The sequence below is a fragment of the Anolis carolinensis genome, chromosome 1, assembly GCF_035594765.1.
Source record: "Anolis carolinensis isolate JA03-04 chromosome 1, rAnoCar3.1.pri, whole genome shotgun sequence".
NCBI lineage: Eukaryota > Metazoa > Chordata > Lepidosauria > Squamata > Dactyloidae > Anolis > Anolis carolinensis.
The window spans coordinates 84291728-84308883 of record NC_085841.1 but is presented as its reverse complement, the minus strand read 5'-3'; positions in this window follow the sequence as shown (position 1 = coordinate 84308883).

The window sequence follows — 17156 nt, the reverse complement described above, 5'->3', positions numbered from 1 at the left end:
CAAATGACAGCTTATTTTTGTCCTGCCACTGGAGAACATCAACCAGGGATAACATCAGAGAGAACCCCCAGTCAACAGGAGCCTGGATCCTAGTTACGCCATTTTTCAGCCAATCAGGGATTGGTGTGGGTGTTCCAGATGACCGTCAAAGTGAATAAATATGCTCTGTATTTTAGAGTGCCTTCTGTCAGTACTATGAGCATTAGCTCTACTGATATTCTCTTTGACCACTGAGATTAAAGACCTCTGCCTTCTCTTCAAACCCATTTGTGCTTCTTTCGACCTTCTGGCTGCCTAGCATTCTGGGCTTCAGAACCCCTTGATTTATGGAAGCTGAAATCACATACAGTAGAGTCTCACTTATCCAACACTCACTTATCCAACGTTCTGAATTATCCAACACATTTTTGTAGTCTATGTTTTCAATACATAGTGATATTTTGGTGCTAAATTCGTAAATGCAGTAATTACTACATAGCATTACTGCGTATTGAACTACTTTTTCTGTCAAATTTGTTGTATAACATGATGTTTTGGTGCTTAATTTGTAAAATCATAACCTAATTTGACGTTTAATAGGCTTTTCCTTAATGCCTCCTTATTATCCAACATATTCACTTATCCAACATTCTGCCGGCTGGCTTATGTTGGATAAGTGAGACTCTACTGCAATACTAAAACTATCTCTCATTGTGTTCTTTCCAATGTGCTCAGTGCAGGATACTTGTTAATGTAACCCCTATGAATTATTGGTTTGGTCCAATAGATGGGGAAACCCCAAAAGAGAGACCATTTTTGCTAGCTGAGTTCAGAAAGAGACAAAGTGGAGTTACAGATGCCAAGTTTAAATGTTGGGTGTTTTTCATGTTGAATGGGGGCTTTTTAAAGATTGTCTCCAGGATTACTTCCTTTTCTATGGAGAAGCACATTTCTTCAATTAAGTCCTGCACTGGCACTTAGTTGGATGCATAGAACTTGTGAAGCATGAATATGTGTTCCATTTAGCTCTCCTCCCTCCCTCCCTACCTCCCTCCCTCCCTCCTTCCTTCCTTCCTTCCTTTCTATATATTTAATTATGCACAGGTAATGTGTAGGTAAACTACTTTATGTTTTACAAAGAAAGCTAAGATTGTGTTGTCAAAGGCTGTCATGGCCAGAATCAGTGGGTTGCTGTGAGTTTTCCGGGCTGTATGGTCATGTTCCAGAAACATTCTCTCCTGACTTTTTGCCCACACTTATGGTAGGTCTCCTCAGAGGTTGTGAGGTTTGTTGGAAATGAGGCAAGTGGGGTTTATATGTATATTTGTGGAATGTTCAAGGTGGGAGAAAGAACTCTTGTTGTTGTTGAAGGCTTTCATGGCCGGAATCACAGTGTTGTATATTTTCCGGGCTGTATGGCCATGTTCAGGAGTATTCTCTCCTGACGTTTCACCCACATCTATGGCAGGCATCCTCAGAAGTTGTAAGGTATGGAGAAACTCCATACCTCACAACATTTGAGGATGCCTGCCATAGATGTGGGCGAAACGTCAGGAGAGAATACTTCTGGAACATGGCCATACAGCCCGGAAAACAAACAACAACCCAGAACTCTTATCTGTTGTAGGCAAGTATGAATGTTGCAATTGGCCATCTTGATTAGCACTGAATAGCCTTGCAGCTTCAAAGCCTGGATGGCTCCTGCCTGGGGCAATCCTTTGTTGAGAGGTGTTAGCTGGCCCTGATTGTTTCCTCCGAGGATGTCTGCCATAGATGTAGGTTAAATGTCAGGAGAAAATGCTTCTGGAGCATGGCTATATAGCCCAGAAAACTCATAGTAACCTGCTAAGCTCATTTCTTTTGTCTGCTAGTTTGTGTGTGGCTGGGCATGGGGCTGGTGGTTGTTCAGCTTCAGACTTGTCAATTTAATCACTTTGGAAAAATCCTGCACTGTCTTTCACATTTCCTGACCGGAGTGGTCCTTTCATTGAGGAGCAGATGGCAACCTGGGATAAGCTCGAAGATGGCCTACTAAAACACATGAGACCTCAGACTGAGGAGAAAGCTGAATCTTCTGGCACTGTGCAGCTTCTCACGTCCGCTCTTGGAGGACATGTGGAGAAATAACAAGTAATCAAATCAAACTGAACACAACAGAGCCATCTGCTGCATTATCGCAGTGATCAGAAGTTAGAGATGTGGCTAAATTTACAAAAGCAACATTAACGAGGCTGCTTGTTTGATTCCCTAAATAAATCTCTCCAGAATTCTGATGTCAATACAACAAAAGCTGATGTGGAGATACATGCTAACCATATTAAGGAGTAAGATTTGGGAGTTTATTTCCATATTAAAAATCCCAGCAGTAGGAATCAAATGAAAGAAAAATTGACTCCTTACTACCATGCCATTTCTTCAATTGATTCTGCTTGCTAGACCTTTCTGTTTACTGAGATATTTAGCTTTCAAGCAGAGATGTTGCTGTCATGGTCATGCCAGGAATAAAGCATCTGTGGGCCAGAATGTGGAAGTTTTGCTGCTTTGAAGAGATCAATAATTGCATGAACTGACCAGACGCTCAGGTTATAAGTGTATGCAGACTACTTATATTACTTGCTTCAGAAGAAGTTCATGGTATCATGGTATCAATATATACAAATTAAAGAAGCCTTCAAGATAGACTCACGAAACGGCTTCACAACAGAAAACAGTTTTTGGGATATTCTGATCCAAAGAAAAAACAAAATTGTATCAGTCATATATAAAAAACTGTTAGAATGGGCAACGGCTGAAGTGGAGATTACTAATTCGATGATAAAATGGGCACAAAACATAGGCAGACCAATAAAATTAGAAGAATGGGAAGCAATTTGGACAAAAAAAATGAAGTACACATATGCGATAGAACTTAAAGAAAATTGGTTAAAAGTAATTCACAGGTGGTACTTGACACCAAAAAAATAGGATCAATGTGGAAAAATGTAAACAACCACTGTTGGAGGTGTAAGGAACAAGTAGGGTCCTACTTCCATATGTGGTGGAAATGTAAAAAGCTAACTAGCTATTGGAAAGTAGTACAAACAGAATGTAATAAAATATTAAAATCAAAATTCGAGTTGAAACCAGAAATCTTTTTATTAGGCCTCTCAGATCCAAAAGAAAATTTAGATGCAAACAAAGATAAACTCTTCACTTATTTCATTACTGCGGCGAGGATTATAATAGCTAAGCATTGGAAATCAGAAACACCACCTACAAAAGAACTGTGGATAGATAAAATCATTGAGATAAGAGATATGGACAGATTAACTTTTCTACTTAAAAATAACATGGATAACAAAATGAAAGAAACGGACTGGACAGACCTAGAAGATTACCTCAAAGATAATTACGTTTAAAGGACAAGCAGAAAACTGGAAAAAGAAGTCATCCATTCACCCCCCCCCTCCCATTAGAAATTACCCTTCCCTAACCCCCTTCCCTTTTTCCCCCCCTCATCATTTGCTATAGAACTATTACATCCCCTCCCCCCTCCCCCCCCAACCCATATCCCGCCCCTCAGTATCTTTCCCTTGGACAACCCCTCCCCAACTTTCCCATAGGGCCACCAATGTAACTCACAAAAAAGTTTCAATAAAAAATATATTTAAAAAAAAAGAAGTTCCTCCAGAAAGGACTGCAACTTTGGTCTGCACATATAATACATTGCTTGTGTGTGTATGTGGCTGCCAGATGATTTTGTATATAGTCATGTTTTAAAATTTTGGCTGTAGAGATATTTTCGGCTTTTGTTCCCAAAATCTTCACCAACAGTAAAGGATATGAGAGATGAAGTCCAAAATATCTGTAGAACATAAGTTTCCCAAGACTGTTGAAGAAAATGTGCTATACATGGGCTATAAGGTGCCAATACACACCTGTTATCTCACACAGCTTGTGATAAAACGGTTGTCATGAATGCCATATCTTATGTCTGTTTTCCATTGCAATTTCTGTTCAATGTCTGGGAGAAATTCACCATTTCCCTTTATTTCTTATTTCATGGATTTCACCCACCATTACCATACTAATGATTTCTTCCAGCCGCAAACAGGTCCTCTTAGGGAGTTCTGGAGCTCTTTCACACTACACAGCTGTAGCTGTACGATTCTACTTTAATTGCTACAGAAATATCCTATGGAATCCTGGGACATGGGAGAGGGGTATTTGGAATGCTCGACCCAAGAGTGCTGGTGCTTCAACATTTTACAGAGATACATTTTATGGAGCCATGAACAGGAATGGAGGACATTTTGAATTTGGTTCATAAACAGTATGAATTTCATCACATGGAAGTTTTCCTTCATTTTCTTTCCATTTTAGCATACTGGCAAAACAGAGTCCCATAGAGACCATCCCATAATGCACAGCCACTTCTGGTGTCTGCCCGTTGGAAATCATCTTGCCAGAGTACTAATACAGAGAGAAGACTGTTTTTAGGAATCAGGTGTCAAGAAAACGGGGGGAAGCGGGTGGAAGCAGGATGATGGAGAAAGGATGTGGGATGTCTGGCCAGGAGAAAACGGGTAAGACGGATTTTCACTCTTTCCAAAACTTTCCCCCACTTCCATCCTGCCTGTCTGATTAAGTCCTTTGATTGCTCATTTAGAATCATAGAATCATAGAGTTGGAAGAGACCTCATGGGCCATCCAGTCCAACCCCCTGCCAAGAAGCAGGAAAGTCACATTCAGAGAACCCCGACAGATGGCCATCCAGCCTCTGCTTAAAAGTCTCCAAAGAAGGAGCCTCCACCGCACTCCAGGGCAGAGAGTTCCACTGCTAAACAGCTCTCACACTAAGGAAGTTCTTTCTAATGTTCATGGGAAATCTTTCCTGTAGTTTGAAGCCATTGTTCTGCGTCTTAGTCTCCAGGGCAGCAGAAAACAAGCTTGCTCCCTCCTCCCTACGACTTCCTCTCATATATTTATACATGACTATCATGTCACTTCCTGCTGAAAGAGAATACAGTAAAGTCTCACTCAGCCAACCTTCGCTCATCCAACATTCTTTATTATCCAATGCAATCTGCCTCCCGCCCGGATCCACAGCTGTTTCTCTAGGCAGGCAAGGATCATGGATTTTTAAAAATCTTCACAGGATTGAACTTTTTACGAATTTAACTTTTGACAATGTTGTTACTATAAGTTCATTTTATGTAATTCTATCTTTATTTGTAGTCATTTCTTTAGTAGTCAGTTTTTTGTAGTCAATGTTTTCAATACATTACAATGTTTTGGTGCTAAATTTGTAAATACAGTAATTACTACATAACCTTACCATGTATTGGGCTGCTTTTCTGTTGATTTCTTGTAAAACATGATGTTTTGAGATTATTTTGTAAAATCATAACGTAATTTGACATTTAATAGGTTTTCCTTAATCCCTCCTTATTATCTGGCGTTTTCGCTTATCCAACATTCTGCCAGCCCATTTATGTTGGATTGCAAGACTCTAGTGTACCATTTTTTCTGAACCTTGCTCATTACATTCAGGAATTAACAAAAAAATGTGTATATGTTTTCTATGGTGATCAAGCTATATATTGTAGTTAATTACCATCAATTTGACTTCAACTTATGGTGACCTTATAAATGAGAGACCTTCAAGTCACACTGCTCAGGTCCCAAAGCCATAACTTTCTTGATTGAAACCATCCATCTGAACTGTGGTCTTGGCTTTTTCTTATTGAATCCATCTATCTGAAATGTGGTTTTTTTCTTTTCTACCTTACCAGGCATATTTTCTTTTCTACCAAGTCTTCTCATAATATGTCAGAAGTATGACCATCTCAATTTAATCATCTTGGGTTCTATTGACAGCTCAGGCTTGATTTGCTGAGATCCATTTATTTTTCTTCTTGGCTATCTAGGCTATCTTCAGAATTATCCTCCAGTACCACATATAAAATGAGTTGATTCTCTTCCTACCAGCATTCTTCATCGTCCAGCTTTCACAACAATAGATAGAAATTAGCAATGCAATGACATGGACTATCCTGACTTTGGTATTCAATAGTATATCTTTGCACTTGAGGATCTTGTCTGGTTCCTTCTTAGTCTTCTTTTGATGTTTTGACTGCAGTACCCATTTTGATCATAACTGAGCCAGGCTATAAGATAGTGAATCAATATGGAGTAGTTATGAAGTAATGACACGTTCAGTGGCTGTATAAATCGTCTGGTAAGACCCTGGGCATCATGAAGCTTGGGCCAAAACAAAACATGTTTGTTTGGTGAAGAAAAAATCCCAATAAAACAATTAACATCTCTTGCACCCTGTCTTCCACCCACAGAATCATGTACTTCCAACTGTCCTGATTTAGCAGGAAGAGTTCTGAATAATCCTCTATCATTCTAGTTTTCAACTGCTTTTAAAATGTTTCAGCTTCTCTCTTTTCCTCCCACCTTCCTTCTTTGACTTTAGTCTTATGTCAGTCACAGCAGTTGAGTTCCAAGTGCAAAATAACTTTGCCCCCCATTAACTCAGCGGGGCAGAGGGAGAGTGGGAGTGGGGAGGGGGCAGAAGTTTGCCCTTTTCTGTAGACTCGGGCAAAAGCCTCTCTCAGCTTGTCTGTTTTTTCTCATGGAGAAATTTTGCCACATTGAGCATACTCAGTTGTTACTTGAACACATGTGAAATGTCAAGACCTTGTCTGCAGAACCATCTCTTGAGCCACATTATTAGGAAAGAAAATAAACCAGTCATAGAACAGAAAGAGATGTGAAGGTGCTGGGGAAAGGATGTGAACCTCAATACTCTATTGACTTCCATCTTTACTTCTCTATCCAAGCAGTCCTGCCCACCACTTTTATGCCATCTTTGAAGAACTGTGTCTGTCGCTCTTTTGAAACTTACAGATAAAGGAACTTTACTTTTATGTTTAGTTTTGTTAAGGGAAAAAGTTTTACAAAGATTGAGTTTTCCAAATGCTGAATCTCTGATTAATCTCTGTTACTGCTCCGGAAGATTCTGTTCTTCTATAACTGGAACTTTTCCTTTTGATTTTTACACTGAGCTAGCTGTTCGCTGGGCCAGAGCTTTTGGCTTCTGGATAGCTTTGAATGCATATGTGATTCTTAGATTTCTTTTTTATTTCATTTCATCCTTTATCATTTTTTCTCCTATTAAATGTCTGGCTTCACAACTTTATTTTATATTTTTCTTTCTTTATATACCTGGTTAGATTTTTCCATTTCTCTTTTCTCAGGTCTTTCCCACCTCTGTCTCTTTTTAGACAGACTTTTATGATCCTGGAACAATCTTCCTCAACATCTATTTGAATCTTAAAGAACCTGCTTTTGTAATGGGTAGCTATAACTCTTTTCTTCCTTAAACCTTAGACCAAATTAACTTCTAGTTGAAGGGTGATGGAACATGGGGCAAACATAAGGCCTTTCCACACAGCCATATACTTTACTTACTTACTTAGGCAATCCCTCGAGTATGATGGTTTTCCAAGCCTAGTGTCCTGGTGGTGGATATGTAGGTGACTGTAGAGCCCTATTCTTGATCCACATGTGAGGACATTGGTTTCCAGGTGGAAGGAGTTGGCTTGACATGCCTTCCTTTTGGCACTCTTCAAGGGCCAGGGCTTCCCAGTACACTGTGTCTTTGCCAGAGTTTTTAAAGTTAGCTTTAAGCCCATCTTTAAGTCTCTTTTCCTGTCCACCAACATTTCATTTTCCATTTTTGAGTTGGGAGTAGAGTAACTGTTTTGGGAGATGGTAATCAGGCATTTGGACAACATGGCCAGTCCAGTGGAGTTGATGGCGTAGGAGTGTCGCTTCAATGCTAGTGGTCTTTGCTTCTTCCTGCATGCTGACATTTGTCCACTTGTATTCATAAGAAGACCTACAAGTCACTCTAAACACCTTTGCAGAAGCATACGAGAAGCTCAGCTTCTCATTGAACATTGAGAAAACCAAAGTGCTCTTCCAGCAGTCACCAACCAATCCCTCTGCAATGTCAGAAATACAGCTTAATGGTGTAATGTTAGAAAATGTTGACCATTTCTGCTACATTGGTAGCCACCTCTCCACAAAAGTCAACATTGACACTGAAATACAACACCACCTTAGCGCTGTGAGTGCAGTATTCTTTCGAATGAAGCAGAGTTTGAGGATCGGGACATCTTTAGGGATACCAAGGTGCTTGTTTATAAAGCTACTGTCCTCCCAACCTGTTATATGCCTGCAAAATGTGGACTGTCTACAGACATCACACTCAACTCCTCTGAAAAGTCTTACAGCCATATAACCCAGAATATCAAGGCAGAAAATCCCACAATATCTGCTTTGAACTGGGATATCTGAGTCCACACTGCCATATATTCCAGCTCAAAGCAGATAATCTGGGATTTTATTCAGTGTGTGGAAGGGGCCATAGTCTCAAACTGTTAGGTTTTTTTAATATAAGAGCCAACTTGCCTCAAATCAAGTTGTTCGACACTGTATTTTTAATGTAATTATACTAGATTTCCCTTCTGTTTTCCTCTGATTATGTGTATTTTGCTTTTATCTCATAAAATAGATTTCCTGATGTGATTATATCTTTACTGTCCCAATTTGGCAAGAACAGTCTCAAGTAGTCCTCTGTTGTCCAACTTTTTCCATTGCTTTTAAAATGTTTTAATTTCTCTCCCCACCCCCATGTCCTCTATTTGTCCTCATTTTACTTCAATTGTTTCAGACAGAATTAAAAGCACTAAGGCAGTGTCTGCACCCATTTAACTCAGTGGGGGAAGATGACAGGAGAAAGTCCAATCTTGCCTATCCCAATAGGCTCAGGCAAAGGCAAACTGTTGCAGCCTGTCTAAGCTCATGGATTATCCCTCATTAATAATTTTTGCCATAATGACAATACTCTTATGCTGCTTGACTGTGTATGTTTTGGTTTTCACCTGTTAACTGTTGAAAGGTGTGATGTGGATGTGCTTCATCTCCCAGTAGCCTTAGCCAGCAAAACCAAAGATGAATCATGTTGAGAGCTGCAGTCCACCAATATCTAGAGGACCCCAAGAGTCTCACTTCTGATTAATTTTTCAAATTCAATGCAACTGTGAATAATTTCTGATGCATCTTATCTGCCATGGCAGCAAATAGAAAAATGCCTCATTTTTAATAATAACATCATGTCTTATTTTCAACATAAACAGGCATGAGCTAGCATTCCAAATCCAAAGAGCCTATCTCGCCCTGTACTGGAGAAAGGAGAAAACAACTTTATTATGAAAGTCACCAGCTTGCATACAGCTAGTCTGAATTGTTATTCTATACCCCAGCACCTCCCCCCCCCCCTTGGAACTTGGGCTGGCAGAGTTTGCTATTTGGTAGCATCAATTTCCAATACACTGTATTTTAATTAAATCAAAACTATGTAATGGCAAATAATAATGTTCATTTGAAACATTGGTGCCAATTCAGTCTTTGAAGGCAATGCTTGATTAGCATGAAAAGAGCTGAAATGGTGCTCTACCCTCAGAAATACTCTCTCGCATGTGGAAACCTGTATTTGTGTGTGTGTCTCTCTCTCTTTGGCCAACGAACCACTGCTAAGTGCCTTGTTTTATTCCAGTGGCAGCTGTTATAACATGAATTACTTTAAAAATGCAAAAGCATTCCAATTTAAATTCAATATGAAATTAGAAAATAAATCCTGAGACAAAATATATCATCCCCTCATTTAAACATCTTATCAAGTCAGTGGATGCACACCTGTTTCATTTATTTATATCATGTTTGGGAACTGTATGCTATTACTTTATTGCAAAGCTCAGGGAAACTTTTGATCTCTAGCACTACTTAGAGTTCAGTTCCCATCACCGATATTAGACCTCTCTAGGACTGATCAGTATGAAGGCTCCATCACAGGTTCCTTTTTCTGGACGTACTTGAATCAGGTCATTAGTCCAGCAAATGAAATTTTGACTCATGATGTTCAAGCATCTTATTGATCCCTCTAAATGTGGTTGCTTTTCTGTCTAAATATATGGAAGAAATATATTTTGCTGAGTACATGCCTCCACCCCGGATGACCTATTATCTTATCTCAAAATAGGGAAGGTCATATCTGCTTCATCATCAGATAATATTTTCCCTCAAGTCCATCAAGTCCAACCCACTGATTGATGCTGGATCTCCATGTAAAGCATTCCCTTCCAGGAGCCATCCAGCCTGTATTTGAAGACATCAGAGAAGGACACCTACTACCTCACTAGGAAATTAGTTTATTTGTCTAATTGCTCTTATCCTTATTACTCTCAGAAGTTATATACATAACATCAGTTTGCCATTGGGGATTCGGGATAGGTAGGCTCAGTTCCAAACTGGACCGGAAAACATAGCCCAACAGAACTTGGGCAGTACCTTCTGCTGACTTCTTCATCTCTTCTTCCTAGGTAAGTTAATGGGCCATTGGAGAGGCTGAGGATTTATCAATAAAAATGTTCTTGTTTCAGTTTTGTCTTCTTTAATTAGCTGCTGAATCTCTACAGTACGGTTACAGGTGGACAGCTCTGGAGCTCTAGATGTTTTTCAGATTGCAGTGCTCATAATTACTCACAATGAGCGGTGCTGCGATAGGCTGCTGAAAACTGTAGACCAAAAATGTGCTGAGGCTCAGTTGCCTACTGCTGTTCTAGCAGTTATACAGAGGTCTTTTTTAGTTCTACTATCCAAGATTCTTGAGACTTTGATGAGTAAAGCATGTGCTCTCCTACTGAGCTTCTACTTTCCCTCCTCTAATTTCTTTTGCATTGAAACCAATTGGGCTTTTAAGTGTTAGTACGAATAGTAATCATATTATGTGCTAGGATTTTTGTTGGAAAACCCATTTAAAAGCAAAGTAATGAAAGGAGAACCATTATAAAGCAGCATGTCAATTATGTGACTTGTGAATCAAGGGGCGTGTTAAGAAAGCTCACATTTCTTGCCAGGTGCTGTTGGACTGATGAAATATTGGCTGGCATCCTGTTATATTATACATCCGTAACAGCTATGTATTCAATTATATTGTGTATTTGTGATTGTGGCATTCTTGCCTTCTACATTGTATCTTAAATCCCAGGGAGCCTTTCCAGGAGTCCTGTTGGTGATTGTATTGCAGAAGGATGAAATTTGGTTTCAGTCTCCTCACTAGTGAGTGAGACTAAATAATCAGAAACCATTGCACTTCTCATTCCACTGCAGATCCATATATTCTGTATTCCCTAATACCAGCAGAAGACATTTCCATCACTCAATGTAGCTGCTGGTTCTTAAGACAGGGTTGAGATGGGAGGGAGGGTCAGGGCAAGAAATAATGCTTAGTAATGCATTTGTAACTAAGTCAGCCATGTAAGATGTTGATCAGTGCCCCAGTCTCCCAAACTGAAGCAACACAAATTCTTGCCTTATTTCTACTGCATTTTTAAAGTGGTTGACATTCTGTTAATACATTATGATGATATAGATCTGATTCACATTATTGTAATTCAGGAGGTCCCTGCAAATGATTGTCATAGTGTATTCTGTTGCTGGAAGAGAGCTGGATGTGTGTCGGCTCATTCCCTGATCTTTATCGACACAGAAATGGCTGTGTTGGGGCAAGGCCAATACTACCACGCAAAACAATAGGTTTTGAGTGGTAGTATTGGGAGATATGGAGATATTGCTATGTCTTCATAGGTTTCTCCCCTGATGCTGCATCTCCTCTGATAGATATCATACAAATGCTAATCAGAAACTCTTTCTAATTATACAACATGATTAGGACGGGATGGGCGAATGAGCCCTGTCCTTCATCCTGGTCATGTGGGTGCCAAAATGGGGGCACTCGTTACAGCAAGGGGCTTGTGTGGAAGGTGAGTTGACAGTCTATAGACCCCCAGTATGGTCTCTGCTTGCTTGGCAATGTGGATGGCAACCCACCACTGCAGCAGCTTTGGCAGGATGTGTGTGGCTGTCTTCAGGGCCAACTCGGACCATTTCTCCTCTGGATTAGATGTGAATTTACTTGTAGAGAACTTTTGCATCATCACAAACAATACTTTTTTCACCTTATTAACATTCTCATTTTTGAAAGGTGAATAAGAAGTTTTTTGAGTGTCCTAGAATATTTCAAAGCAGCTTTGCCAGATGATATCTCAAGCTTAGACACACACAATTATTCTTAAAAGACTGGTCTTTGCCTGGGCGCTATCTATCCACATTAAAAAAAAGTTAGAAAAGGTAAAGCCAAAGCCCTAAACCTGAGAGCTCATTTGCAAATCCACACAATATAATGTCAAAGCCGGCAGCATATATAGAATATATTCATTTTCCTAGATATGTGACCTTGCATTTGAGTGCATTAAAAGCCAATTACATGTAATTTAGTAACATTTGATAATCAAAGTCTCAGGCTTCAACTAGTGGATTCTTCTATTACTTTGAATTGTCCATGTAATTGATTATTCAAAATTGTTCAAAGCACCGGATGCAACTATGTGTTCCTATGGAGAGGCTCTCTCTGCTATCAATTCCTCAGGTTGGGTGAAAGTACCAGGCCTAATTAATATAAGGTCACGAGAATGCTTTTGGCTAATAGAGGTGACTTCCTTCAGGATGTTAGACATGTCAACATTGATTTATTCCTTCTGCATTGATTGGAAAGGGGAATTTATTTCAGCTTTTTAACTTGCTCTAAAACTACAGGATATGCAAAAGGCAATTGGCAAGGAAGATCAAATACCAATCTCACTATTCACAGCAAGCTCCATAAAGTCCTGACAGACTTCACTTTGCAAAAACTATATCTATTTTTATGTGTCTGAAACACACCAAAGATAGTCGTTTTTTTATTTATTACCTATACACACTCATTGCTTTGAAGAGTTACTTATTTGCATTATAATTCCCAAATCATATAGGGGTGTGTGTGTGTGTGTGCGTGCGCGCGCGCGTATGCCTTCAAGCCACCAGTTGGCTTATAATCCTCCCCCCCCCCCGCCCCTGATTTTAAAGGGTTTTCTTAGGTAAGAAATAAGCACAAGTAGTTTTGCCAGTTCCCTCCTCTGAAATATAGCCTACAGTACCTGGTACTCACACAATTACTAACCTGAAATGGGATCTTGTGCTTTTATGGTGTACAGTGTTCCATCACTTATCGCAGGGGTTATGTTCCAGGACCACCAGCGAAAAGTGAAAATCCGCGAAGTAGAGACACTATATTTGGATGCTATACAGGGATGCTCCCGCCGCTGCAGCTGCCGCTGCCTTGTGAGGTGAAAACAAAGCTGCTTCAGCCTCCCTTTCTCTCCCTTCGGCTTCTCTTTCCTTCCTTCCTTCCTTCCTTCCTTCCTTCCTTCCTTCCTTCCTTCCTTCCTTCCTTCCTTCCTTCCTTCCTTCGGCTTCTCCTTAAGAAGGAGTAGAAAGGGATTTATAATATTATTTTATGATTTATAATATTATTTTAGTGTTTATTAAAAAACTGCAAAACAGAGAGTCTGTGAAAAGCGAACCACAAAGTAGTGAGGGAACACTTATATATAATAAAATCGGAGCCCCCGGTGGAACAGCGGGTTAAACCACTGAGCTGTTGAACTTGCTGACCGAAAGATCGGTGGTTTGCATCCAGGGACCAGGGTGAGCTCACGCTGTTAGCCCCAGCTTCTGCCAACCTACCAGGTCGAAAACATGTAAATGTGAGTAGATGAATAGATACTGCTCCGGTGAGAAAGTAATGGCGCTCCATGCAGTCATGTTAGCCACATGACCTTGGAGGTGTCTATGGACAATGCCAGTTCTCCGGCTTAGAAATGGAGATGAGCACCAACCCCCAGAGTTGGGTACGACTAGACTTAATGTCAGGGGAAAACCTTTACCTTACTATATAATAAAATCATTTTCAAAGGAGGAGGATATCCAGTGGCTCATTCATCGCTATGATAAGTGCCTAGATTTGAATGGCGACTATGTTGAGAAGTGGTATTTGGGTGGCTTTCAACTGCATATGGTAAAAGTTTTCTCCTATACTTTGTTCATTTTTAAATCCAAAATGTAATCTACTTTCTAGATAACCCTCGTATACCTGGAGTGTAGTCTTAACTGGTAGATACTTATACATGTAGTCTAGTCAGTATGCTCTAGGGAGGTCTATAGAACCTTGCACAAATGATATGTAGATAATTCAAGACAGTGAGAACAACATAGTGGAAAATACCCTTCAGTAAATTAGGAATATATAGGCCAAGTGCCTGAAAGCTCTCAAATGATCTTAGATATGCTTTGCTTTCAAAACAGAATTCAGCCATCCATTTATATTTATATTTTCTAGGATAACCCAACACTTATCTTTCTGCATCACAGGAACTGAATTACCATAAACCTTATAATCTATTTTATTATCATTCTTCTCTTACCATCTATTCCCTTCACTCCACATAGAACATATTTAATGATATGTTAGCTTTCTCTGCTGGGAATAATTATTTCATTGAAGCCTTCATTTCCTCCTTTCCTCCAGTTCTTACACTTAAGATTCCCTTCTTAACATTCTTTCTTCTAACCCTAATTCTTAGAACCTATTATATATTTTCTTTGGTGAGAGCATACCAATGTTATTCAACCATTGTTAAATATATCAAAGAATCCAATATGAAAAGGTTAAAAGGAAAACCATTCTCTTTGATCATCCTTCACCTTTTTTGAGGGTCACATTACAAGGTATATAAGGGAATGAGAATTCAAAAAGATATTTTAAAACAGATTTATCTGTAGTTTGTCTAGTATAAAAGTCTGGTCTATATATTTAGATTCCAAGAGGATAAAATATATACCGTAAGTGTACACTTAAAAGAATTCAAAGCTAAATAACCTCCTTGACAAATAAGGGTTTAGGATATCTGGGAATAATCTAGATTCAGCTCAGACAAAAGCCTTTGCATATCTTAATTATTTCCTCTGCTTAATGATTAATTCAAGCATTACTAATTTGTGGCTATTGATGACATCTTTTTTATTTTTATGAATCTCTGTGTAAATATAGCCTTGCTGGTGGCTTCTTGCAGCTTTTTGCCCAAGAATGCTTTAGTCCTTGCTTATGGCAAAAACCCTTCACAAGATTTTTCATTCAAATGTTTATTAACTCTGAGGGAGGACTGATGAACAACGGCCTATTAGGTGACATAAGAAAATTCAACACATTATATGGGATATAGAGTTCATTAAAAGAGCTTCTGCTTTTGGCTGTATTATATTTCGGTTCTAACTTCTGATATCTCAGATAACAAAGCAGGGAAAACCTTCTCTATAAGACCTTGAAGGGGCACAATCAGTTTAGGTTGTGGAGTCCTTCCCTTTTCCTGTGTTGTTTAGGAAATGATCAGCAAATGAGGGCCCTTCTACACATGCATTAAAACCCGAGAGGAAGCAGGTTTAAAGTGGGGGGTGGCTAAATGACTTTATCACATCAAGAAAACTGATCGTACAGAGAAATTAACAGAAATAAGGGAAGTGAGGAAATGGACTTTGAAACAGAATAACCACGGCAGCGATGAAGAAGATTGGAAAGACTTAAAAACTATCCCAACTTCTATCTTTCTTTTTCTTTTTTTCTTTTTTCTTTACCTTTTCCCTATCTATTCATTTTATCCTTATTCATTTTAATCTTGTTTAAGTAATAATAATAATAATAATAATAAGAAGAAGAAGAAGAAGAAGAAGAAGAAAAAGAAATATCAAAAGATGCCTTTTAAACCCGATTCTTCCTAAGAAATGTGAACCTTTCCATGCATGTGTATCCCAGCAGTCATAGAAAACACGTGCTTTCCTTCCCTCCCTGCTGTGTGGACTCCTCTAGAGCACATCGTTTCTGAAACCCCGAAACAGCTGATCAGCTGTCAGGTGGAGACACAGGTGGTCCAGGATGGAACAAGTGGAAAGAAAATACAACTCTCAGATTCCATCTTTTATGCTTTGTAATGTTAAACAGAGCTTGAATTAACAATTGGGGGAAGACAGAGATTCGAGGGAAGTGTTCTTTTTTCTTTTTTTTAATTGCTCCATTATGCTCTGGTCCTCATATGTGCATCTCTGGAGTGAATTTATAAAAACAATTTCTGCCGGATGTTTCCATCCACAGCTGTGAGGATGGCAAGAGAGTATTCAGTGGGACTGACAGGTCTGTATTTGGACTCCCTTTGAGGTCCCGAATTTTAAAAGCCCACTTCTTTGTCCCATGTTTTGGCACTGTCTGGAAGTGCCCCGAGTCAACATATTTCAAATTAAGCATGGCATAGGAGCTTTACATTTGGTGCTCTGGATATCTTTTCTTTGAAAAAACCCCCAGATACAGACCCTCAATATGGCTCATTTTTCTCTGCTGCAGGAGAGAGATGGTCCAACCAGAGATGGGAATCATAAGGTGTGCTCTGCAGTTCCAGTCAACCCTGCCTGGCACAACCAATGGTAAGAAATGCTGGGAGGTTTTGGAGTCCTCCATGATTTCCACTTCTGGTCTAGTCCTTGATATCACAATCAAGGTCCCAAAACATAGGAACCACTTAGTTCTCCACAAAAGCTTCAATTAGTCATGTTTAGATTTTAAACTCTTGGGTCAAAATCCCAACTAGAACAGACCCATTGAATGAATGGAATGCACATAAGTGCCGAATTATCAATCTCCCTGCTTCTTCTCTCTTTACAATAAGAGTTTGTGTGAGAAATTGCAGCAGTAGAGACTCCTGGAAATGGGTATCTGCATTATTTCTGCACTAACAGCTTTTCCCTTGTTAATGACAGAGTTTTCTATGGCGACATTTTAGAAGTATAAACTGCATTGACCATATGATGTATTATAAGCCACAAAACTGTACTATTAAAGAATATTGAAGAGTCCTTAGCAAGTTTTTGTTTTCTTATGGGATATAAATATATCTAAATATCCAGCAGCTGGACATCAAAATAATAAGGGCTACTAAAAGGACAACCAAAACATATTCAAATGTAATTGCTTCAGTTTGTGTGAAGGTTGGGTTCATTGAAAAAACTTACATTTCATTATATTATTATTTTTCTAAATACATAGCTTTTCTAAGCATTTATGGTAGGGATTCTGAATAGGCTTGATTTACAAGAAGAAAAAGTACTGATTATTACTATGAAGCTTTAATATCTCCTAT